General features: G+C 40.7%; 1 long non-coding RNA gene across 4 annotated transcripts; it reads left to right on the top strand.

Annotated features, from left to right (window-relative positions):
* Positions 1-1,713: 1,713 nt before the first annotated feature.
* Positions 1,714-20,536, top strand: LOC100686343. Of its 4 annotated transcripts, none has more exons than XR_005371048.1 (8): positions 1,714-1,947; positions 2,033-2,153; positions 2,473-2,614; positions 6,557-6,752; positions 7,377-7,467; positions 18,144-18,286; positions 18,451-18,651; positions 20,089-20,536. It is a non-coding gene; the product is annotated as an uncharacterized LOC100686343 (long non-coding RNA). The 4 variants fall into 4 exon arrangements; XR_005371045.1 differs by having other exon boundaries at positions 18,144-18,357; XR_005371046.1 differs by lacking the exon at positions 6,557-6,752 and having other exon boundaries at positions 18,144-18,357.
* Positions 20,537-24,155: the final 3,619 nt, after the last annotated feature.

Below are 24,155 nucleotides of genomic sequence, written 5' to 3'. Positions count from 1 at the left end.
TGAAAAGGAGATAAAAGTGGATCAGAGCTCAGGAGATTTAGGTCTCCAGGATATTCAAAGCAAAAGAAGCTCAGCTCTGAGGAAAGGAACCCTTCTGACAGCCAGCCAAGGGATCTGTATCCTCTTCATCCCCGCACATGGGATCTGAGACCTGGACAGGCGGAGTCAGCTACTGAACTGATCAAAGCTGGACTCTATGTTCCATGTGCCGCTAATGACCTCACTAGATCTCATTTACGCTCCAAATGCAACATGAAGTAGAGGAAACATCAGGGAGCCTTGGAATCAAATAGATCTGGGTTCAAATCACAGCTCTACTGTGCTGGTTTAGGAACCCTTAGAAAATTCTCATCTTCAATTTCCTCACCTATAAAAATAAAAGAAGGATTAGAATATTTCCAAATGGTTGAAAGATCCATGTTGCCTGCTGTGGGCAACTCTTACAAGTATTGGCTGGCTGTTTTTTGGACCCGAGGGAAAACCTGTGCCTGCAGCAGACTGGGAGATTTCCAGTGGGATGGGCTGGAAGGTGGGGACTGAGAGAATGACACCCAAGAATCATTGCCAGGCCATGGATCCATAATAGGTAAGGATGAGAATGGGCTAGGCAGCTGGTGGAACCTCATTTGATTGAAATGAGACATAAGACCCCAAGATGCCTGGAGGACAGCCAGTGTGTCCCAGCCAATCTCCTCTTCCCTTTTCCTTTGCTATGCGAGTATGCGAGGTCCTCTGAAGGATTCATTTTCAAACTGATTATTCACTTTGGGTTGGATGTGATGGGGTGCTTTAAGGTGAGTACCTAGGAAAGGAAACGGTAGAAGTGGTCTAACAGGGAGAAGGAGCCTGAAGCAAATCAGTCATTCATGACCCATCACCATTTCATCAGGGCCCTAGTGATGCATTATCTTTGTTTTTATTGCCGATGCCACAGTAACACAATAAAAGTTAGTGTTAGGGTTCTCACTCCTAACAGGGTGTCAGCGGCAGCACTATATTTGTGGGAGAGTATTTTGGGTTTTTGTTTCTTATCCTTTCTTCATCTAATGTATTCTTTAATGATATCCAAATAATGGTAAAAATCAAGTGGTAAGCAGAGTGTGCTTTCTGTGAGCATTTGGAACATGCAGAAAATTGCTATCGCCAATGAGTTGTTCAATTTTCTTTTTTAGAAGTCCATTGATAGAAAAAAAAAAGAAGTCCATCGATAGGATTCAATATAATATGTATGCATGTCAGGGACACCTGGGTGGCTCAGCGGTTTAGTGCCTGCCTTTGGCCCAGGGCGTGATCCTGGAGTCCCGGGATCGAGTCCCACGTCGGGCTCCCTGCATGGAGCCTGCTTCTCCCTCTGCCTGTGTCTCTGCCTCTCTCTCTCTCTCTCTTAAATAAATAAATAAATAAATAAATAAATAAATAAATAAATCTTAAAAAAAATATGTATGCATGTCGGGATCAGAGAGAGTGAGCCCAAGATGGACCCGTGCCCATAGGCACACATGCAGCATCTTTTCTCCTTTTCTTTCCCTTCTGTCCTTCATGTCTGCTCCTGGAATTTTTATTGAGCCAGTGAAGGGAGGGAGACAGAGGGTGGCTGCAGATACAGGGAGAAGGGACCGTTCCTGCTCTTGATGAGACCACGTCATCCCTCCATTTAGCTGGCAGGCTTTCACACAAGCTAAGGCTGTGTGGGTCCTGCACAGCCCATGACAGCTGACGTAACCAGTCGCCTGCATTGGCTCAGTGTCATCATTACGCATAGAGAGCAATGTGGTCTTCCTCCCTAGAGATGGCACAACAGACTGGAGGGTGAAGAGACATGTCAGCCAGATCAGGGGAGCCAGCTGGCTCCTGACTCTCTGATGATTGTCGCAACTCAGTAGCTTGGAGCAACTTCCATATGGCTCCTGCCTTAGAAAAATTTCTCCTCACTCTTCATCCCCATCTGTAATATCACTTATTCATTCAAGTCATTCAAGTCATTCATATATTGAAATGTGGTTGAGAATATGACTCCTCTGCTCTGTTACAGCTGATCTCCAAGAGAAGAACTAGCCATATATCAGATGAGGAGGTGTTGACCAGACAGGCTGAAATGAAGGCTAGATTGAACTACGCTCTGCTGTCTCCTTGCCCTTCTGGGACTTTCTCAGGTGAGTGCCGCCTCTCTGGCAAGCCTTCCCTCAAACTCTTTTGTTACCGTGTTGGGTTTCTCTCTCCATGCTAGATTCTTAATGAATTGCTACTGACAGGATAAAGCTTTGTACGTGAAGAGAATGATAAATTTAACTCTTCTTTTTTTAATTTTAAAACTGAAATCTATCCCTAAATGATGGATTTGGAAGATACTTGCAGGGTCTATTTGTTCTTCTATGAAAAAGCTAAAATTACTTTGGCTAAAGGAAAGGGAGGAGAGTCAGCCAAAGAGGGATTCCTGCATTTCCCTAATCTCTCTCTTTCTCTGTGTCCCAGCCTCCACATTCTGATCTGGAAAACAAAAGAGAGACAGGTATAGAATCAGGAGCTCAATATTTCTTGCAGAGGAGAGTTATGCCAATTTCCAGGGTGAGAAGAACCAGGCCCTGGGTTCCTACGTATCACTCACACCAGACTGGTAAGTAGAGTGGTAAGCAGAGTAATGCCCCTGCCAAGTTGTCAACATCCTAATTCCCAGAACCTGTGAGTATGTTGGGTTACATAAGAAAGGAGAATTAGAGTTAAAGATTGGATTAAGGTTTCTAATCAGCTTTGTTTAAAATAGGGACAATATCTTGGATTATTTAGGTGTGCTCAACATAAGCACAAGAATCTGTAAACATAGAAGGGGAAAATGTAAGAGAGAGAGAGAGAGAGAGAGATGTGGTAATAGAAACAGTCAGAGAGCTGTTGTATCTCTAGCTTTGAAGGTAGAAGGGGTGCAGATGATCTCTAGAAGCTGCAAAAGGCAGGGAGATGGATTCTCTCCCAGGACCTCCAGAAGGGAACACAGCCCAGCTGACACCTTGACCTTAGCTTAGCAAAACTTATGTCAAACATCTGAATTATAGAACTATAAGCTATTAATTGTATGTTGTTTTATACCACTAAAGTTCCAGTAATTTATTATAGCAGCAATGGAGAGCAAATGCATGGCTCTATGATGCTTCTTGACAGAGAGACCCAAAATAGTCTCGAAGGACCCCCAAGGCACTCAGGATAGATTAGGAATAGCCATGCTCTCATTCGCATGAAAACAGATGAAGTGAGAGAAGCCATTAAACCCAGAAAGATCTCCTGCTTGAAATGTGGAAGACATAGAGCATCTTGCATGGATCAACGGGGACTGAAGGACAGCCACACCAGTGAGGCAGCAGATATAATTGGGGAAAGATGCTGAAAACCAGGATGAATGAGAATTCTGAAGAAAACATAATCAGTGACCAAAGACCAAGTACCCTCCCTGACAATGCCTTGACACTTTGTAAACTCCCCAGAACTTAGCTTCCACCAGGAAGAAAGATAAGGAGAAAAGCATGATCTGACTGAGAAAAACCCCTTAATAAATACATGTACCCCAATGGGATGGGAACTTAAAATGATATTCATTTTAGAAAATAAAATTATTTTGCCTACCCAATATTTGAAGCCACAAATTTCATATCTACCTTATGCATGTTAAATTCAATGGTAAATAGGTGGTATGGAAAACACAAAAAATAAATAAGATGTGATACTTGCCTCCCAATAATTTATTATCCATCTAAGAAGGTGGGAAAGTCATTTAGATAGCAAATGCTAAAGGAGTTTGGGGACTTCTGCTTCCCGCCATGATGAAGAAACTGGTATCCAATGAGTCCTCCATATTCATTTCCTTGAGCTGCTGTAATGAAGTACCACACCCTGTGTGGCTTAAAACAACAGAAATTCATTGTCTCACAGTTCTAGATTGTAGAAGTCCAAAATCAAGATGATGGCAGGGCCATGCATCCTCTGAAATCTGGAGGGGAATCCTTTCTCGCCTGTTCCTGTTTGTTGACTTGCTGGCGATGTTTGGCACTCCTTGATTTGTAGCTATGGAACTGCAGCTCTGCTTATTCTTATTCTTCTTTTTTTTTTTTTTAAGATTTATTTATTTATTCATGAGAGACACACACAGAGAGAGAGAGAGAGAGAGGCAGAGACACAGGCAGAGGGAGAAGCAAGCTCCATGCAGGGAGCCCCATGTGGGACTCCATCCCGGGTCTCTAGGACCATGAAGGTGGAGCTAAGCCTCTGAGCCACCCAGGGATCCCCAGCTCTGCTTCTATTGTTATGTGATGCTCTCTCTGTGTGTGTCTCTCTTCACTGGCTGTCTTCTTACAAGAATACCAATTGTATTAGATTAGGAGCCCACATTACTCCAATAGGACCTCATCCTAACCCAACTAATTACATCTGCAATGACTCTATATCCAGTGAAAAGGTCTTTCAAAAAAACCCTGCAAAAGCTATAATAATTCATCGCCAGGAGACATACACTACAAGAAATGTTAAGGATACATTTCAGGCAAAATTTTAAAAAAGAAAAGGTCCAGATAGATTGGTAAGGTAGCTGTTGGGGAGAGGTGGGGAGCTATAATATAAAAGGAGAAGAAATGCTTGGATATATAGCACTGACCAATATCATGAATAAAAATCTTTTTTCCATTTCCTTCATGATAGCCAATTCAAGCTATCAACAGTTTAGCAACTAGGTCATGATAGTTCTGAATATCTAACAGTTAGGTCTCATGAGAGGCTATAAGCCAGTTATAGAATATTACTGATGGAATATCAATAATACACATATGTGATAAATATTAAAACATTTTAATTTTCTTTAAAGATTTTATTTATTCATTTGAGAGAGAGAGATAGAACACAAGCAAGCAGGGTGAGAGGCAGAGGGAGAGGGAGAAGTAGCCCCCCTGCTGGTCAGAGAGCCCATCCTGGGGCTTGATCCCAGGACCTGGAGCTCATGACCTGAGCTGAAGGCAGACACTTAACCATCTGAGCCATCCAGATACCCCAACATTTTTTATTTTTTAAAATACTTTTGTAAATAGCTGATTTTCTACTTCGAGCCAAGATGAAGTATGGAACAAAATATCTAAAACAACAGTTGTTAAGATGTTAGACATCGAGCAAGACAAGACCAGAAAAGTCAGGTGAGTTTTATAATTGCCCGAGCTGCTCATTTGAGAGAATTTCCAGGCTGTGGCACACAGAGGGGAAACCCAGGTGGAGACCAGCAAACCCCTTGAGCTGAGAGAGGAGCCAGCTGCCCAAAAAAGAGAATTTTAGAAATCTTTAGATCTTTAGTATTTAGCAGAGTGCTGATCAGAGCACGGATGTGAGGAAACTATCTGAGACTGGAAAAACCATCACCCAAAAGGATTAAAGAGAACACTGGATTTCACACAGGGCCAGAAATAGTGCATATTCTCACCAGCCAGACTAGAAAACCTTAAAATTCACAGAGTATTGTGTAGAGTACTCAGAAGTGCTTTGCCTCAGGGGTAGAGCATAATTATCCCTAGCCTAAATGCTGGTCTAGTCCTACCTAACAAATATTTAAAGCCAGACACAAAAGGATCAGATTGTTTCCAAGGAAGTTAACTGTTCTAAAATAGAGACCCGAGAATATTTATAGGAATATAAAAATCCCAACACAAAAGTAAAGCTCAATACGTGGCATGCCATAAAAAAATTACCCAGCTTGCAAAGAAGCTGAAAAATATAATTCATAATGTGGAGAAAAATGAAACCATCAAAAGTAACGCAGAACTGACATAGATACGAGAATTACAAGACAAAGACCTTAGCAAGGTTATTTATTATGTGTATCCCATATGTTGAAGAGGATAGAGGAAAGATGTTAAATACAGACATAGAAGATATTTTTTAAAAGCCCCAAATCTAACTTTTAGAGGGGAAGATTACAATGTCTGGAAAAAAAATACTGGATTAGATCAGAACTGCAGAAAAAAAAAAAAAACTATTCATGAACTCAAAAAGCATGGTATTAAAAATAAACCAGAATAAAATCCACAAGGAAAAGGAATTTTTGAAAAATAAACAGACTAGGACAACTTCAATCACCTAATATAAATGGAATCGCAAAAGAGAAGGAGGGGGATGGAAAGAAGGGAAAAAAATTCGAAGAAAGCATGACTGGAAAAATGTTCAATTTGATAAAACTCTAAACCTACAGATCCAAGAAGCCTGACAAAACCCAAGCACAACACTTACACACACACACATACACGCACACACTCCAAAGAATACCACAAATTGCTCAAGACTATTGTTAGAGACATCTTAAAAGCAGAGGGAGAATAAAGACATGTTTTGCACAGCAGAACAAGATAAGGAAGCAGAAGTTTTCTTGATGAACACAAAGCAAGAGGAAAGATAGAAGAGTAACAATCAAAAAATGGTGCCAATCTATAATTCCATACCAGGCGAAAAGCTTTATAAAATCTTTCTTCAACGCGCTTATTCTTTAGCCAAACTTCCATTCAGCATGCCAACTACCTTTCTCTTCCTCTTTCCACAGCGGCTCCCATCCTCATTACTGTCCCAGACAGCTCAGCTCTTGAAAAGCATAGCTAGCAAAACCAAAGTGGACCAGTGGGTCAGCCCCACTGGCAAAGCAGTTCCAGCATGACTTTGTTTTACGTAAGCTTCATTGTTTCTGATATCTCCCCACCACCTTCACTGAAAGTGATTCATCAAAGTATTTCATAGACAAAGTAAGTTTCTATCTATGGAGAATTCTGCTAGTTAGAAAATAAGATTTTTCCCTCTGTTGTTTACCACAAAAATTGGTAAAATTACATGGATTGTTGAGGTGGAGGGGGGTGATAAGTGTAATTTAGGGCTCGGATCTTGTAGTTACTGTGTCCCAATTCAGTGGGGGGAAAGTCCAAGTAAAAGACTGGAGCTTTAATGAGATATCAGTCCTGATGTGGCAGTCCTTGGCAGAAACAATAGTTGAAATGTTTGGAATGGGTGAGATCTCCAAAGTGAAGGAAAAGAACAAAAGTCCAAAAACAAGAATCACTGAAAATCCACACATTTGTTGGCAATGGAAGGAAAGAAACCTTGAGATAGAAAGAAAGTAGTCCTAGATGTAATAAGAGAAGTGGGATGGCCCCTAGCAGCTCAGAGGAGAGGGTAACCAAAAAGAGAGGAGGAGAATATTTAAAGGCCATAAAAAGGTCAATAAAATCTGGAGTGGAATCACTGGGATTATTGATGCGAGGCGGTGAGAGCAGCAGATGAGGAGCACTCCTGTGACAAAGGGCAGGTGGGTGGAGAGACTAGAGGGGAGATAAAGGGGACAGTAGCATTAATGTAAGTCTTTTTTTCCCCAGGGAAATTGCAATCTGGTTGTGTTCATCAGGTAGAGGAGGAAATCTGCAAAGACCGAAGGACCGGAAAAATGAAAGATGCCAAAGAGAGAAGGTAATTGAGAAACAAGGAAAGCAGGAAGAAATTAATTCTTGGGTACTAAGAGAGGGAGAGTGCTTCCTCTGATATAGGAGAAAAGAAATTTTTAAAAGAATGTCTGAAAGATAGACTTGCAACAAGGACAGCCACTAGACATATTGAAAGATGCCAAATCTAACTCATTATCGGTGAAAGGTAAATTTAAAAAAACAAACAAATAAACATCATTTCACTCATCAGATTGGCAAAATTAAGAGAATTAATAATATCTAACGTTGATGAGCATACCAACGTCAGATATTATTCCCCCATGTATGGGAAAATACATACTCAGTTTACACAGCTAGAATGGAAGCGGCAATAATCTTTGTCGAGGGCAGTTGGCAATGTTTATTAAAAATGCACATAGTATTTACATTTCAAAGAAATAATTCCATAAAAATACATGTACATGCAGGCAGTCAGTTTTGCTAAAATTTATGCTATAGCATTTTTTATAAATGGCAACATGTAGGAAACACATAAATACCCATCAGTAAATGGATGGAAAGTAACTATCCATAACATGCCATACTAGGCAGCGGTATTGTTGAATGAAATAAGGCAGTTTGCGGTACCATGGAAAGATTCCCAAGATATGCTGTTAAGTAGAAAAAAACAAGTTGCCGAATAATATGTATAAAGCAATATGATTTATATCAAAGCACATTCACAAAAACACACGCAAAGCAGTTTCTATGTATACCTATGTGTGCCTATGCACACTCATTCACTCAACCAGTAGTCACTGAGCGCCTGCTATACATTCCCCACGTGGCTTATTTTAGTAAGGGATGCAAATAAAGAGAAAGAAAGGGCTGGAAAAATGCACGCCAGACTGGCACTAATAGTTATTTCTGAAAAACAAAGCAACAAAAATTGTCAAGAGAGCCTTTGTTTGATTTGCAGTGTTTTAAATTTTGGAGCTAGATGTATTTCTGTAACACTGTTGAGTACCATCGACTGAGCCCGAGTCTCACTCCCCTTATTTTGAGCAAGTAACTAAAGGAATTAAGGTCATTAGGCTCGAACTCCATTTACTATTTCTCAATAGTAAATATTTTATTGAGAAAGGCATCTAAAAAAAGGTGCCAGAAGAGTTCAGACCCACAGGAAGTCGGGAGGTCCATCTGCTGCTGTATAAGTGAAAGGAACAAGGAACGCACAAGCCAATGGTCCAAGACTGGGAGAAAGAATGTGTGGACTGCAAAAGCTGAAAGAAAAGATGCTGAGAACCACCTGTCTTGTAAGGTAAAGGCATAGTCAGTGCTTGGCCCCAGTGGTGTGAGATTGAAGATCTGGAGGGGTTCTACGGATTGAGAGAGGAAGCTCCTACCTGGATGTGGGGCCAGAAAAAAAGAACATAGATCTGCTCTTGAATCTTTCTAGCATGTGAAATGGGTCAGTAGAGATCCGTTTCAAGATGAGTGTGGACTTGAAATAACGCGGCGTGGTGGGAGGGCGGGAGAAGTACCCCAGTGCACTTGCTCCAGCCACCCCCCTCCCGGGCCCTCCCGTGGGGCCCACCTTGGAGAGCTCTCCGGGAGGAGAGAAAAGTCAGAGAAGCAGTAGCAGAAGAGGACAACTAGACAGACAAAAGGAAAAATATGCACAGCAGAGCAGACACTAGCTGCATAAAGTCAACAGCAACGGGGATGAGCCCGGGTGCTACCAAGAGGATGGAGGGTGGGGACCCAGTTGCAGAGGCGGGAGAAGCAGGCGCCTAGAGCTCCGGGTGTGGCTTCCTGGGATCACGGAAACCTTGGCAGGAGGCAAAAAGGACAGCCATTCAGGGGAAAGTCAGGAGAACCAGGGCGTCCGGTTGCTGTCACTCCCAGAGCAAGGTGTCCCAAAGACCAACCATCAGACTCAGGCTGGGAGAGGCCAGTGCACATGCGCACACCCTTGCACCCCTTCTCTCCTACGCACACCCTAAGATCCCAAAGCAAGCCTTGTGATGAGTCACGTCAATAGCAACAATTGTTTGACCTGGCAGGGGTGTTTACTCATGACTGCATTACTAAGAGCACAGTGACGATGTGACCAAGCCTCACAGCTCCGCTCAGAAACTTACAGAGCTCTGTTGGAAGGTGGGTGCTCCCTGATAATGGAGTTTCTCTTACTGGAGCAAGCTGAGACAGAGCAGGTTGGGAAATTTTCAGGAAAGTAGAAGAGTTACTAAAGAAAGCGCCTTAAGGGAAAAAAATGATAAGCTGCATATGCAAATTGAAAAGAAATGACAAAGCAAATCCCAAAACGAGTTTTAAAATTAGTGGATTAATGAGGTTGAAGGCATGGGCAATTTCTTTTTTCTAACAGAGAACACAGGATGGGCCCTTGCTGTGTTCAGGTGCAATCGAGTTGTCTCCTTCTTCATCGCCCTTCAAGCTGCATCATCCTGTTCCATGCAACTGACAAGGGCATTGAGGCTTGGAGAGACGAAGTCACTTGCCCAAGGTCACACAACACTGGCATCATCTGGGTTCTGTCTAATGCTGACCGACTACAAAGCACCTGTGTTTAAGCTGCTACACTTCATTATTGGTCACCAGAGAGTGGGAACAGCAGTGCTTCACACTGATGCTGCACAGAGGCTTGCCCTTCACCCCGACCATCTATTCATGTTGGTGCTTCCTTGGGCCCTGTCCTTCCTATGGAAATGTTTAACAACTCTATCCTAATAAAGACCCTGGTTCCAAGGGCTTTTATTATCAACCGCACTCCACAGATAAGAAAGATGAGGCACAGATTAGTTACATAATCCTGCCCACAGTCACAAGATTAACGGGTGGTTGAGCCAAGAGGTCAACCCAAGGTAGTCTGACTCCAAATCTCCAATGATGGTGGTGGTGTGCCCCGTTATCAGGGTAAATGCTCGCTTTTGCTTCCCCGGGGGGACACAGAAACAAGAAAAGGCTCGGATGGGAGGCAAGAGATGAATTAATTTTCCTCTTCATAGGAGGAAAACAGGCAAAAGACAAAACAACAAGATTGAGTTTTCTGTTAGCAAATACATTTGCAGTGTTAGGAATTTCAGATATTTGAAAGGCAAGGGGGATTTCACAAAAATCGGGAATTTCAGGAAATGGGTCTCGAAGTGAATCCAAATATGCTCAAAGGAAGAGTGTTGTGAAGAGGTCAGGGAATATGAGAAAGGAAAAAAAAAAATCCAAAGTGAGTCGAAAAAAAAAAAAAAAAAACAAAGTGAGTCGAATCAGACTACAAAAATATTACTACTACTGCTATAAACATTTATTGAATACTTACTATGTAGCAGCCACGGTTATAGACAGCACGTTCCCTGGGTTAGAATGATCAGCAAACACACTCAGAACCTCCTCAAGAACATGGAGTCAACAAGCAATGGATAGATTTGATTACATGAGCAATAATATCTCTTTATATCTCTTTAACTGAAATTCATTTTAAAATATTAAGTCAATAAGGCTTAGTCTTTGAATGATTCTAGATTCTATGATTCCAGATGCAAAACAAGATTCTAAGGATATAGCCACAGAGACAACCTGCTTGAAGAGTTGATTATAGTAAAACAAAACAAGCAAACCCCCCCCCCCAAGCTAGAAGATGACATAAACCCATGACAGGTTTATGTAAAATGTAGGAGCTAGGAAGAAGCATACTATGAGGGTTACCCGAAGGTGAGAAAACGAGACTTCTAGGAATATTGTCCAAGGAACACCACTGATTTAGGTGTAGCTAGGTGTAGCTAGAAGTCAGTAATAGATATACTCAGAGCTCAGGTAGGCCTAGGGATATGCACTTTGACAAAGAACCTTCCTCTACCTTTTTCTCGTAAGCTGGAAGTCTCCTAAAGACACCATAATTTCATTTGGTCACAGTAGTAAAAAACAACGTACATAGTCGCTAAGTATGTCTACAGAGACTTACTCATTAACATATCTAAATTTGAAGCATATTTGCTTAAATTTCAAATAGCTCTCTACCCATAAGGATAGAAATATTACATTTAATATGACCCATGACTGATGGAAGCAAGATGAACAATGAATAACCTAGGAGCTCCTGCATGGTGAGGGTATGGTGTTTGGAAGTTTAATATTCCTTCCCTAAGGAGTTGAAAGGTACAGGGAGTCAAGGTGAAGTGAGGACCCCTAATGGGTGTATAAGGTCATTGTTAGGGATGAGCTGTCCCTCCTCCAGCACTCCTCTGCACCACCCCTCAGGTCCTTGGTGAAGTAGTTGAAGCAAGCTCTGCCACTCTGTGGGACACACACACACACACACATGCACACACACACACACACACACACACACACACACACACCCTGGGAGAGAGAGCTGGCTTCTGCACATTTCATAAGAGCCTTAGGTGTGGCCATTACCTTTAAGCCTAATGAAGCTATAATTAAGGAAGAGTGAAACATGAAGCAGAAGAAGCCCCTATTGTGGTATTTTCACTAAGAGCAGAGGCTCCTCTAGGTCAAGTGAACTCCCATATTTCTTCCAAAAAACATCTCCTTGTCCAGGGAGAGTAAAGGAAAAGAAGACAAAGATTTAAAAAAAAAAAAAAGAAAGAAAGAAAGAAAAAAGAAAGAAAGAAAAAAAAGAAGAAGAAGCTGGTATGAGAACAACTGGCCTAGCTAGACTTCAAAGATTTCACTGGAAGGAAAAACCAAGCAGGAAGGAATTGCAAGATATTTGTAATGCGCATGTGCTGTACAACTTATAAATGGCACATATCTAACATTTCTGTATGTTTCATATCCAGTGTTATGAGAGCATTAGAATCTGTTAGAGAGACCAGAAGGCAAATAAAGAAGGTAAAGAAACTGAATGTAGAGGTAAGGAGCTTGTGAGATGTTGGCAGTATTCTGAAGATGTGCTCAATATAGATAAATAAGTTAGTGACTTCTGACACACATATGACTAGATAAAATGTAGCCTGAGTGTGTCAAATACAGATAGAAAGGCATGGAGGGGAATGGGAAGGTAGGCAGGAAGGAAGAAAGAGAAGGAAGGAAGGAAGGAAGGGAGGGAGGGAGGGAGGGAGGAAGGAAGGAAGGGATAGGGGGAGGAGAGAAAGGAAGCTAGAAAGTAGCTGGTGCAAGACTGACCAAGCCAGCAGAGGGCAGAGGGCCAGGCCTTTTTAGGAGCAGTTTCCAGGTAAGGCAGGGCAGCAAACATAGGTGAAGGTCTGGGGAATGTGAGTGATTATAAGGATCTCATTAAAGGAGTGGCACTGGTCAACAGGGCTTTTAAGAGGGGGGACACTTGGCTCCTAACTTGGGAAATTATCGCATAGTATTAACCATTGTCTCTAGGATAAATAAACAAAACAATTATTGTCACTTTGAACCCTTGAATTATATAAATATAATTATAAGTAAAAATATTAAATGATTATACTTTAAAAGTATTTTTAAAAAATTAAATCATAAATTTAAAATTCATATGTAAAAATAAAATAATAAAATCTTCTCTTTAGTTGATTATATTGGGAACTGTCAGTTCTAGGGAAGCCCACCTATGAGCCTACAGATTCATTAATTCTAACAATGAGAGGGCCTCCTAGCTTACCAAGGCGAGTCCATTATATTTATGGATGAAAATAAGGAGTCCTAAAGTTGTTAAGTAATTTGCATCATTTGACACCCATAGCTTGGTAGTGGTGGAGCTAGGACTTGAACCCAAGCATTCACGGACTAAGAAACTAGGACCTGAGAATCTAAGATAAGGCGCAGTTGGGACAGGAGTGGATGTTAGCAAGGAAAGAAAAATATTCTTTCCTGAAATGAAGCTTTGGCTACAAAGAGGAATATGAAAGGACTCACAAAATGTCCAAGTACAGAGAGGAAGATCAGTTGGTCAATGGTAGAAGACAACTTTAAAGAAACCAGCTTTGCCCAGTTTTAGGAGAGTGAAGGTTTAACTCCTTAAAACAAAACAAAAACAAAAACAAAACACACTGCCTAGATAATGAGAAGGAAGTAACAGAGGGATGACGTCTCCAGGACCTCTGCTTTGTGGGCCACCAAACGATTTCTCTGTGGCATCGTACCCCTCATGGAAGTCATCAAGGCCCAAGCTGCAATCCCAAGCTTTCTAAGCTCGTAAATTTGTACCAGCTCAGAAAAGGTGGTTGAATCTATCATGGTCTACCCACATTCAAAGGTTGCTTGATAAACTAGAATGCCAGTTTACAAATTTAAGATTCGACAATGAAAAATCATCACAGGTTCTGGAGACATGCTCTCGAGCCATCTACTTGAACGAGAGGAATTCTGAATTCAGAACCACTCATTTGTTCCTTCATCCATTCATCCAGCATATAACTTTTGTATCATCCACTCAGATCACAGTGACATCCTCTTGTCTACTCCAGAGTCCATAGAAGGGTTCTGCTGCGGTCATATCAACCAATTGATATCATCATTTGGGAAGGAGGACCTAACCAGAGTGTGATGGTATTGTCTTCACAGATGAATATTTAGTTTGCTTATCCCTTCTCTTCACTAAGCCAATACTCCCACATAATTATATTATTATTTATATAAATTCTCTATTGATTACTTTTGTACCTCCAAAACATATTCACAATCGACACATCCTTACATCTTTATTTCTTTTATCCTGTAAAAATCCATACTCTCTGTTGACTCCTTACTTCATAATGTGATGTCATTGGTGTCCTAAATTTCATCTGTTTCTTTTCCTTCCTTCCATGCACCAAATTTGTCATCTGTAATTTTACTTATACATTAATCGAGGTTGACACAATTTACATTCTATTCTGTAGCACAACTGAGCATTATGTGCTTCGTCTATAAAGTCAACTCTAAAAGCTGAAAAGTTAAAACTGTTTATGTTATCATGACCTCAGAAATAATTATTTTCTGCAAAGTCATACAGGTATCAGTACAGTTACTCTCTTGTATCACCTTATTGGTTTTACTGGAATTAGAATTCTGGGTATTTTTTAAATAAGTTGATAAATTATCATATTTTCAGTTTATTTTTCCATGCTGTCTTCCAAGTAAATTATGCGACTACTAGTTGTCCCCCAATATCTGCTCTCCATTCTTCTACTCTAAGAAACCCAAATTAAATTTAGTTGGGCATATGGGGGTGCCTGAGTGGCTCAGTCAGTTAAGCATCCAACCCATAACCTCAGCTCAGGTCTTGATCTCAGGGTTGTGAGTTCAAGCCCTGCATTGGGCTCCACACTGGGCATGGAACCTACTTAAAAAAAAAGTTAGGTGAGCATATGGAGATTTGGAATTAAAGAAGCAGATTTTCCAGATTTGCTTATAGCGAGGCATAGCCATGGGACTAGGGATGTAAGCTCCAGTGTGGTCTGCAACTGTCACTAAAAGTCCTAAAAGGAAGTGGATACATTCATTCTGGCTGCCTTCCCCTATCCTGCTCCTTTGTGCCTGAGTGGGACGCCCTCACTCATGTTTGGATCGTTAGTGCTCTGGGGAGTGCAAAGCAGAAAATTATTCTAGGTCCTAGTCACCGTGTAGCTTCTACAGCTTCTACAGCTGCCTTGAACTACTGACATTCAGACTTCTATGTAAAAGAGAAGAAACATTGATCTTGCCCAAACCACTCTGCAGTCAAACCACTTACTAGCTCTCTGCTGCCTCACTCTGGGCATCGTTTATGTAAATGAAAGCAATAATGTTTTGTTTGTTTAAATCATGTTTACTTAGCATCTCTTACCTGCAGAAGAATGCATAACCTAATTGATATAAACTCAGAAAGGACGCTTTTGTTTTCCACGCTTGCCTGGCTCCTTTACTTCACAAGGCAACAACGTAGAAGGTGCCAGTTGATTTCAGGACACACACATAGGAAACAAAGGACACAATGACCATGTCAATGGGTTTGGTGACATTTATTCCTAATCAAACGTATTTTATTTGAACTGTCGATGTAAAACAATGGATTTACGTAACTGACTACCCCCAGGACAGGAAAAGCAGAGGGAAAAGGAAGAAAAGAGGAAGAAGAAAATAAGGCTTTTAACACAAAATGTTCCGTGTAGCCAAGACCCAGAATTTACAGAAAAGTTCAAGGCAGAAGCATACCTGGTCAACCGTTCTTCTGTTCCACCCAAATTCTCTTTGTTCTATCATTTCTGGACCTAACTTTCTAACAATTTTATATTCATCTTTCCATACCCAAGTAGTCCCTTTCAATACCCAGTTTATTTGGCTGGTTCTCTCCTCTTTATTCTTTTCAAAACTCTGTCCTTCCCTTCCTGCCAACTGTTATCAAGACCCCCAGTGTTCTGGAGTGAACCGGAAATGTGTCCTCTCCCCATCCCTGGGTCATGTTCATAGAAAGACTCAGTGGGAGTGGGGGAGAGCAGAAAATCACTTAGCCACAGGAATGGAGCAGAGGGAGGAGACAATGGCAATCTGGTGGATAAATTGCTCACCCACAGATGCTCAGATAAATCTGTAATCAAAAGGAAATCTGAATGCTTGGCCAAGGGGAAGTAAATTGCCTGAAGTCGATCCTTTGTTGGTGTCTTTGATCTTCTTCAGTGATGGGTCGGTCCTGCCACCCACCCCCAAGCTCAGATGCTATCCGCATGATTTGCTTGCTTTTCTGTGCCTGAACTAGGGCTTTGGGATTTCAATTACTGTCACATTCAAGAAGCCTGGATTAGAAGGACAGGGAATTTAGCACTTGCATACTACATATATGCCCCTTCTATGTATTTTCACACATATTATCTCACTTAATCCTCATAATGACCCTGAAAGACAGCCAGCTGGTTCTTTTTTTAATAATTCATCATTTTTGTTTTTTCTTTTTTTTAAAGATTTTTATTTACTTATTCATGACAGACACAGAGAAAGAGGCAGAGACCTAGGCAGAGGGTGAAGCAGGATCCCTGCAGGGAGCCCGATGCAGGACTCCATCCCAGGACCCCCTGGGAACACGACCTGAGTCAAAGGCAGACACTCAACAAAGGAGCCACCCAGGTGCTCCCAATAACTTATCATTTTTAAAACAAAATGTATCATATATTTAGTGTGTGGTGGGCATGCCTGAGGTGCACGTTTAATCTTTACAAGATTCCCAATACCTAGACCATACTTTACAGTTGAGGAAACCAATATGCCCAATAGTAACTGCTATTAGTATAAATACATTGATAAATATTTTTAAATGATAATATGAACAGCTGATGAGCTTATACAACAGTATGCTATTTCTGGAGGGCAATTCGTTATATATATATAAAGTCCTAAAAAAGCAAATACCCTTGAGTCAGCAATTCCACTTCAAGGAATGTGATCTAAGAAAATCTTCAGATATTTCACATCCCAAGTGCAAGAATGTCCATTGCAAAACTGTCTTTTTTTTAAAGATTTTATTATTTATTCATGAGAGACACAGAGGCAGAGACATAGGCAGAGGGAGAAGCAGGCTCCCTGCAGGGAACCCGATGAGGGATTCGATCCCAGGACCCCAGGATCATGACCTGAGCCAAAGGCAGACGCCCAACCACTGAGCCTCCCCAGCGCCCCTGCAGAGCTGTTTATAATTGTCAGAAACAGTACCGAAATAAGCTAAATATTCAACCAGAGGAAGTCAGAAGACACATTATGGCCCACAAAATGGACTAATTTTCATAATTCAAAACTTGTCTTAGGAGATCATTTAGTGTTACAGAAAATAATTGTATTCACGTGGAAAACCATTTATTGCTATGTGAAAAACATATAGCTTTTAATTTAAGACAACAGATTGAAAAAAATCATTGACCTCTCCTTATTAAAAAAAAAAAAAGCCACGAACTATCAAAGTATAGGTTTTGGTAAAGATGCACAAAAGAAAAGAAATTAATATAATTGCTGAATGCTTAAAAGGAAATAACAAAACAAGACTTTATGCCTTTCTGAGAGATCAAAACCAGCTATGGCCAACGTGATACAGAAATCAGAGCCGAAACGCAGCTTAGACAGGTAGCAGAGAAAGCAGAGAGTGGGGGGCATTTTCAGGGTTCCCTCAATCCACAGGGACATGATCAGGGCATGAGAGAGAACTTAGCACAGTTGGTTGAAGAACTGTGTGTTCAAGGGCTGCTGGGTCAGAGTCTCCTTCTGACCTCCGTATGTGTATGACTAGGTGTAGACAACATGTCTATAATGTGAAGCCGGAAAACACAGCTTCCAAAGAATTCAACTGTGAACCTAAGAGGGGCAGTGGCTTTCAGAGAAAGGGTTGCCCGCTTGCTTATCTGAGAGCAAAGGCTGCCAGTCCACCCACCACACCCAAAAACAGAGAACATGCGGTCGTCTTCTCATGCAGGGAACTGGCCAGCACTTCGCAGAAAACGTGAGTCAGTGATAGGTAATAATCAACTTTTTTTTTTTTTCATAAACGTGGTTGGATAACAGTATCAGGAGACATTTGGTTTTAAAAAGAAAACAGCTGTGGTAAGGAGAATGTTGTGGATTTAACAAACCATTTAATTATCCTCTTGGGATTCTGGAAAAATGGTATTTCCCAATTCCCTAGGGTCTCAAGGAGACCAGATGACTAGTTCTGAAGAGTGGAATGTGAGCAGAAGCGTATGACGCTTGCAGGTTTGGCCCCAAACTCCTAATCTCCAACATATGATCCTCCTCTCTTCTCACCTTTTCTGTCAGCCTTGGGGAGCCTTGGGCACTGACCTCCTGGATCTGAGTCACCTCTGTAGGAGAGCTGCCCCAGTGAGCTTCCTGACCAGGAAGATATGCAATGGCCTTCATGTGAACAGAAAACAAAACAAAACGATTTCTACTGGATTGAGGTATTAAAAACTGGAGGATTGTTTCATTAACTACTCTTACTTATGTGGCAACATTAAAGGGAAAGACCAAGGTAATCGAACGAAATACAGATTTCAGGGAACAGAGATAAATCCCAAAAAGACAAGGACATTTATTTAATTCCAAGTGTCTTTTTTCTTTTCAGAAAAATCTGAGGACATATTGCGCTCATTGATTAGAGAAAGGATGAAGTAAAGACAAACAAACACCAAAGAAGAAGAAAGAGTTCATGTACATTAAAAAGTATTGCTTACATGAAAATTTCCAGAGAAAAACTGGAAAAATATAGATATAGACCCCAAACAAGCAAACACCCCTAAACAGGTGCATAACATGAGGGGGAACGGTAAGCAATAGTGGGTAAATGCTTTTGACATGTTTTCATCATCTCAGTGGTCGTGATCTCAGTTTCAATGAATGATCCCCACAACCCAAGGGAAATTTGGTGGCTACTGCATAATAGTGACAAGCTGGACAAAGCCCAGAACGCAGAGAATTCCCTAGGATATGTTCCTCTGTCCAGTATTTCTCGGTAACAAAAACTGCAGCAACCCAATGAAGCTGGGGCCCCATAGACTCAGCCCTCTGCCTCTGGGAATGCATAGACGTGATGCATCCCAAGAAGGAACTCAGTCGTGCTGAGGTGCCAGTGGAGGGTAGAGGGAAAGTGGACTGGCAGGTGAAAGAAGGTCACAATGACTATGAATTTAAACCTTGTGACCAGCTACAGAAGCCAGGACCGAGGTAGATGTGTTTTGCGTTCTCTAATGCTTTCTTTACCTCCCTTCTCTGAAACGTAGACATTATAGGAGGAGCCCCGCGACAGAGGATGACATTGGAGGTTTTGAGTGTCTCCAATTCAAATTTCTGTTCAATCTCCTGGCCTCTTAATACGACCTAGATAACTGCTTTCTCTGATCCTATGACTTCAGCACCCACAAGCATGATCTGTTTTCTCCATGTACCAGCACAGGACATTAGAGACACATTAGCTGTTGTCACAAGCAAAACTCCAAACTTCACTGTGGCACAGGCATGGTAGAATTTTATTTCTTGCTATGTGAAGTCCTCACTGGTTGTTTCTGGGTGACGGTTACCTCTCCACTACTCCAAGGAGTAATTCAAAGACTCAAGAGTGGCTGTTTTTTCCCATCTGCCTTTTTAAAAACATAACTTCCAAGATCCTTCTACTCATCTATATCAAATTGGTAAAAAGTAAAGAGAGAGATAAGCCTACCTGTCTACTGAGCTTCTTGACCTGGAGGTGACCACAGGTTATCTGCAGGTGGAGACACACTCACATGGCTTGCCTTGGGATCTCCCTCTATCTGTCTCTGTCCCTGTCTCCCTCCACCTTCCCACTCCTCACATGGTCCAGCTTCACTGTGTCTTTTCTATTTCTGGGTCCTCTTCCTTCTAGCTCAGATTCCACGTGAAAATCTCCACACAGCTCTCCAGGCAAAGGTATATGGTGATTTTTTACGTTTTTGGGAAAAGGAACAGAGCCCTTAATGAAGAGATGATAATCATTATCTAAAGAAAAGTAACTCAGGGTCACTGCATCCTTTTCCTAAAAAGCCTATCGATACTTTCTTTGGGAACCTTGTTTGCTTACACATCTGCTTCAGTTAGCAGGTTAGAAAGAAAGTCACTCTTTAATATCTCAAAAAGCAGAAATCGTTGTTCATGGATTTTCCCACAATACACTTGGAAAGTACACATAAGGTCCTGCCCTGGGCAGAGTAATAATTATGACCATGATACACTTTCTCTTTTGTGGTAGCTTTAAAGCCTTTGGAGGACCCAACCTCAGATGGCCACCGACGGGCCACCGGTGCCTCTGTGTTGTCACCCATCAGTCACCGAGGAAGCCCAGCACTGAACTAGTGGAGCTGACAACTACATCTCCTTCCACCAGTACATTTAATTCAGAAGAAAGGAAGTTCGAGTCCCTTGACCACTCCTTTTTCATTGGTGTTCTGAAATTTCCATCCAATTGCTGTTTGAAAAAGAATTAAACACAAACCCCTAAACACTCATCCCTTTATTGTGTAAAGCAGCTCAGCCCTGCTCCCACCCCTATATCCAAATTTACATATGCATACAATATTCAGCTAAAAAAAATTGAGGGAAATGGTGCTGGGAAAATTGGACATCCACATGCGAAGAATGAAACTAGACCAATCTCTTGCACCATACACAAAGATAAACTCAAAATGGATGAAAGATCGAACTGGAGGGTATTCTGCTGAGTGAAATAAGTCAATCGGAGAAGGACAAACATTTTATGGTCTCATTCATTTGGGGAATATAAAAAATAGTGAAAAGGAATAAAGGGGAAAGGAGAAAAATGAGTGGGAAATATCAGAAAGGGAGACAGAACATGAGAGACTCCTAACTCAGGGAAACGAACTAGGGGTGGTGGAAGGGGAGGTGGGTGGGGGGTGGGGGTGACTGGGTGACGGGCACTGAGGGGGGCACTTGATAGGATGAGCACTGAGTGTTATTCTGTATGTTGGCAAATTGAACACCAATAAAAATAAATTTATTTTAAAAATTGAGGGAATGACAGTCAACCTGACGAGCGGCAGGTGGAAGCATCCTACGGTACCCGAGTACACGCTAACCCCCCAGAGCTAACCAACAACACATTTCCTCCAAACAAAACAAAACAACTTTCCTCAAGGAGAGTATTCAAGCAGCTGCTCAGAGGAAAAAACCAAAAACACTGTCTTATGACACTAACTGCTATTGCTTGAATGTTGTCTCTCTGCCAACCAGTTTCTTAGCAGTCTTTTTTTAAAAAATTATTCAATGGCATTTAGCAGATGGAAAAACCATAGATCACAGAGAAAGGCACACATCATAATCATACACAAACTTACCAGTCTCAACAAAAACAGTCTTAAAGGCCTTAATCATTTATTTACAAAGACATGAAAATGTTTTCCTTTGGAAAAATAGACTAAGTGATGTAAGTGAAGAATACACTTATCAGTAACAAAGCAGATCACATAGGAATGGACACACAGTAAAATAATGTCAATATAATTAATGTGAACTAGAGTAATTCCCCATTTTAAGTAGCACTGAATCCACCATCCTTTCTACTATCACTACTAAAAAAAAAAAGAAAAGAAAAAGAAGAAGAAAGGGAAAAAAAAGAAAAAGTAAAGTAGGAGAGTTGCTTTGTAAATATGCTGATAGGATAAACTTTTGTCACTCTTCTCCTGGGTGTTCTCAGAAGTCAATCTTCTTCAGGGTATTCAGAATCTAAGGCATTCACCAAAGAAGCTATCCTAAAATCTTAAATTTTTGAGTCAAACAAGAAAAGAAAAAGAAAAAGAAGAGCAAATCTCACTCTTTTTTGTTATCGTTCAACTCTTAAACTATTAGCAATTGTGTGAAAAGCTATTGCAGGCTATGGGGTATAGAATTCTATAATACGTCCTGCTCTGCTAGTTTATTTGAAATCCATCACAAGGCACATAGATTCTCATAGGAAACTTCATGTGCCATGATTATTCGTCTTCAGAATGAATTACCAAAAATCAGAATGTGTTGCTGTGCCTTTTGCTAGTTAGCTACCTCACTCAGTTCCTACTAAATTCGAGTGAAAGAAAATGATGGCTTTTGAACGCCATTAGGAATAATTATCCCTTCTACAATCTATAATTTGATCATGGATAATTACGTGATGTAACAATAGAATAATTAGACTTGTTGCCCTGTGTTTGTGTGTGGCCTCGTCACGCCACGTTTGCTAAATGATATTTTTATATGACCTATTAAACTTAGTCAACTTTACAAATGTCATGGCTAAGAAAGATTTAGATAATTGCAATGTGTGTGATACTCAAGATTGTAGTGTAGTGTCCTCTAATACTAGGAGCATTCATCCAATACAAGCTTTTATACCAAATTATTTCAATGGGCTAGACACCGTCCGGAGATAAGTAACCAAGCCTGAGATGGAAATCATTATGGAGCCCATGGTCTCGGGAAGAGAAAGACATTCTCAAAAATGACACAAATAAATACATATTTACGCACAAGAGTAAATATGATGAAAGAAAAAAACACAAACCCTGTGAGTGTAATAGGATTTCAGAAGGTTTTCCTGAAACAGCAATCTGTGAGCTGAGGTGGGTTTTTTAATTGTAGTAAAAATATATGTAACTCAATATTCATCATTTTAATCACAATTCAGTGGCATTAAATACATTCACAATGCTATGTGATTAGCACCACTATGTGTATCCAAACATTTTTTCATCTTCCCCAACAAAAACTCTGTCCTATTAAACAATAACCCCTCCCCATCCCAGTCCCTGGTAGCCTCTATTCTATTTTTCTGTCTCTATGAATTTGCCTATTCTAGATACCCTATAAAGCTAGAATTATACAGTATGTGTCCTGGATCTGGTTTATTTCACTACACATAATATTTTCAAGGTCCATCTGTGTAGCATACCTCAAAATATGGTTCCTATTTCTGGTTGAATAATATTCCATCATGTGTTTATACCAATTTTTGTTTATCCATTCATCAACAGATGCTTAGATTGTTCCCACCTTTTGGCTATTGTGAAGAACGCTGTTATGAACATGGGCATACAAACATCTATTCTAGTCCCTGCTTCAGACTCTTGGAGCTATACCTAGGAGTGAAGTCGCTGGCTCATGTGGTAGTTCCACGTTAGCTTTTTAGAAAACCGACTAATTGTTTTCCACGGGTGCTGCATTATTTAGCAATCCCATCAGTGATACATGAGGGTTCCAATTTTTCCACATCCTCAGTATTGACTGGTAATTGTCCAGTTTTTAAATTCTAGCCATCCTAGTAAGGGTGAAGTGATATCGTATTACGGTTTTGATTTGCATTTCCCTGACTGATGAACGAGGTTGAGCATCTTCTCTATGTGCCTATTGGTAATCCGTATGTGTTCTTTGGAGAACAAAAATTCTTAATTTTGATGAAGTCCAATTCCTCTGCTTTTTGTTTTGATGCCTCTGCTCTTGGTATCATGTCTATGGAATCATTGCCAGATCCAATGGCATGAAGATTTTCCCAATTGTTTTCTTCCAAGATTTTTATAGTCTTAGCTCTTAAGTGTAGGTCTTTGCTGCATTTTGAGTTAATTTTTGTATCTGCTATAATATAAAGGTCCAACTTCAGTCTTTTGCATGTATACATCCAGTTGACCATGTTTGTGAGGATTTATTTCTGGTCTGTGAGCTGAGATTTTTAAGAATAAACAGGAGGTAACTAGCTGACCAAAGACAGAAAGTCTCCCTAGGTAGTTTGAGCAAAAGTATGATTTTCTTTTTAAGAAATGCATGCATGAATGTATTATTTTTCTATTCCTCTTTCATATACTACACTAAATTAATCTGGCATTTAAAAATCTCCTTTGGGGGGAATCCTGAATTATTTACTCTACTCTGGGGCCTCTAAGAGAACAATAAAGAAGGTGATACTAAACCCATTTTTCCTTCTTCATCTTATAACCAACATGAATCATTACTATGCCACTTTTTTTTTCTTCTAGTATCCAACAGGTAGCAGTGATTCAGAAAAGCGCAACTCACAAGGCCAAACATTAATTCTCATAGATAGTACAGAACAAAATTATAAGGAGGAAAAACCTAATTATCTAACAATTAGTGAAGCCCACCTTGCCTGTAATAAAATGAGTAATTACACTATTATGAAGAGCAGTGTTAGCAAAGCTGCTTCTGGGCAATAAGACTGCGGGAGAGAGGAAGAGCGAAGTTGGTATTGTCAGTAGAGATTTAATGAGAGTTAATATGGGAAATTTCTGTAATTTTTATTAGTTTTATTTAACA

Source organism: Canis lupus, chromosome 16 (genome assembly GCF_011100685.1).
Source record: "Canis lupus familiaris isolate Mischka breed German Shepherd chromosome 16, alternate assembly UU_Cfam_GSD_1.0, whole genome shotgun sequence".
NCBI classification, from domain to species: domain Eukaryota; kingdom Metazoa; phylum Chordata; class Mammalia; order Carnivora; family Canidae; genus Canis; species Canis lupus.
Note: the sequence above shows the minus strand (reverse complement) of the source record. Positions and strands in the feature narration are given on the sequence as shown.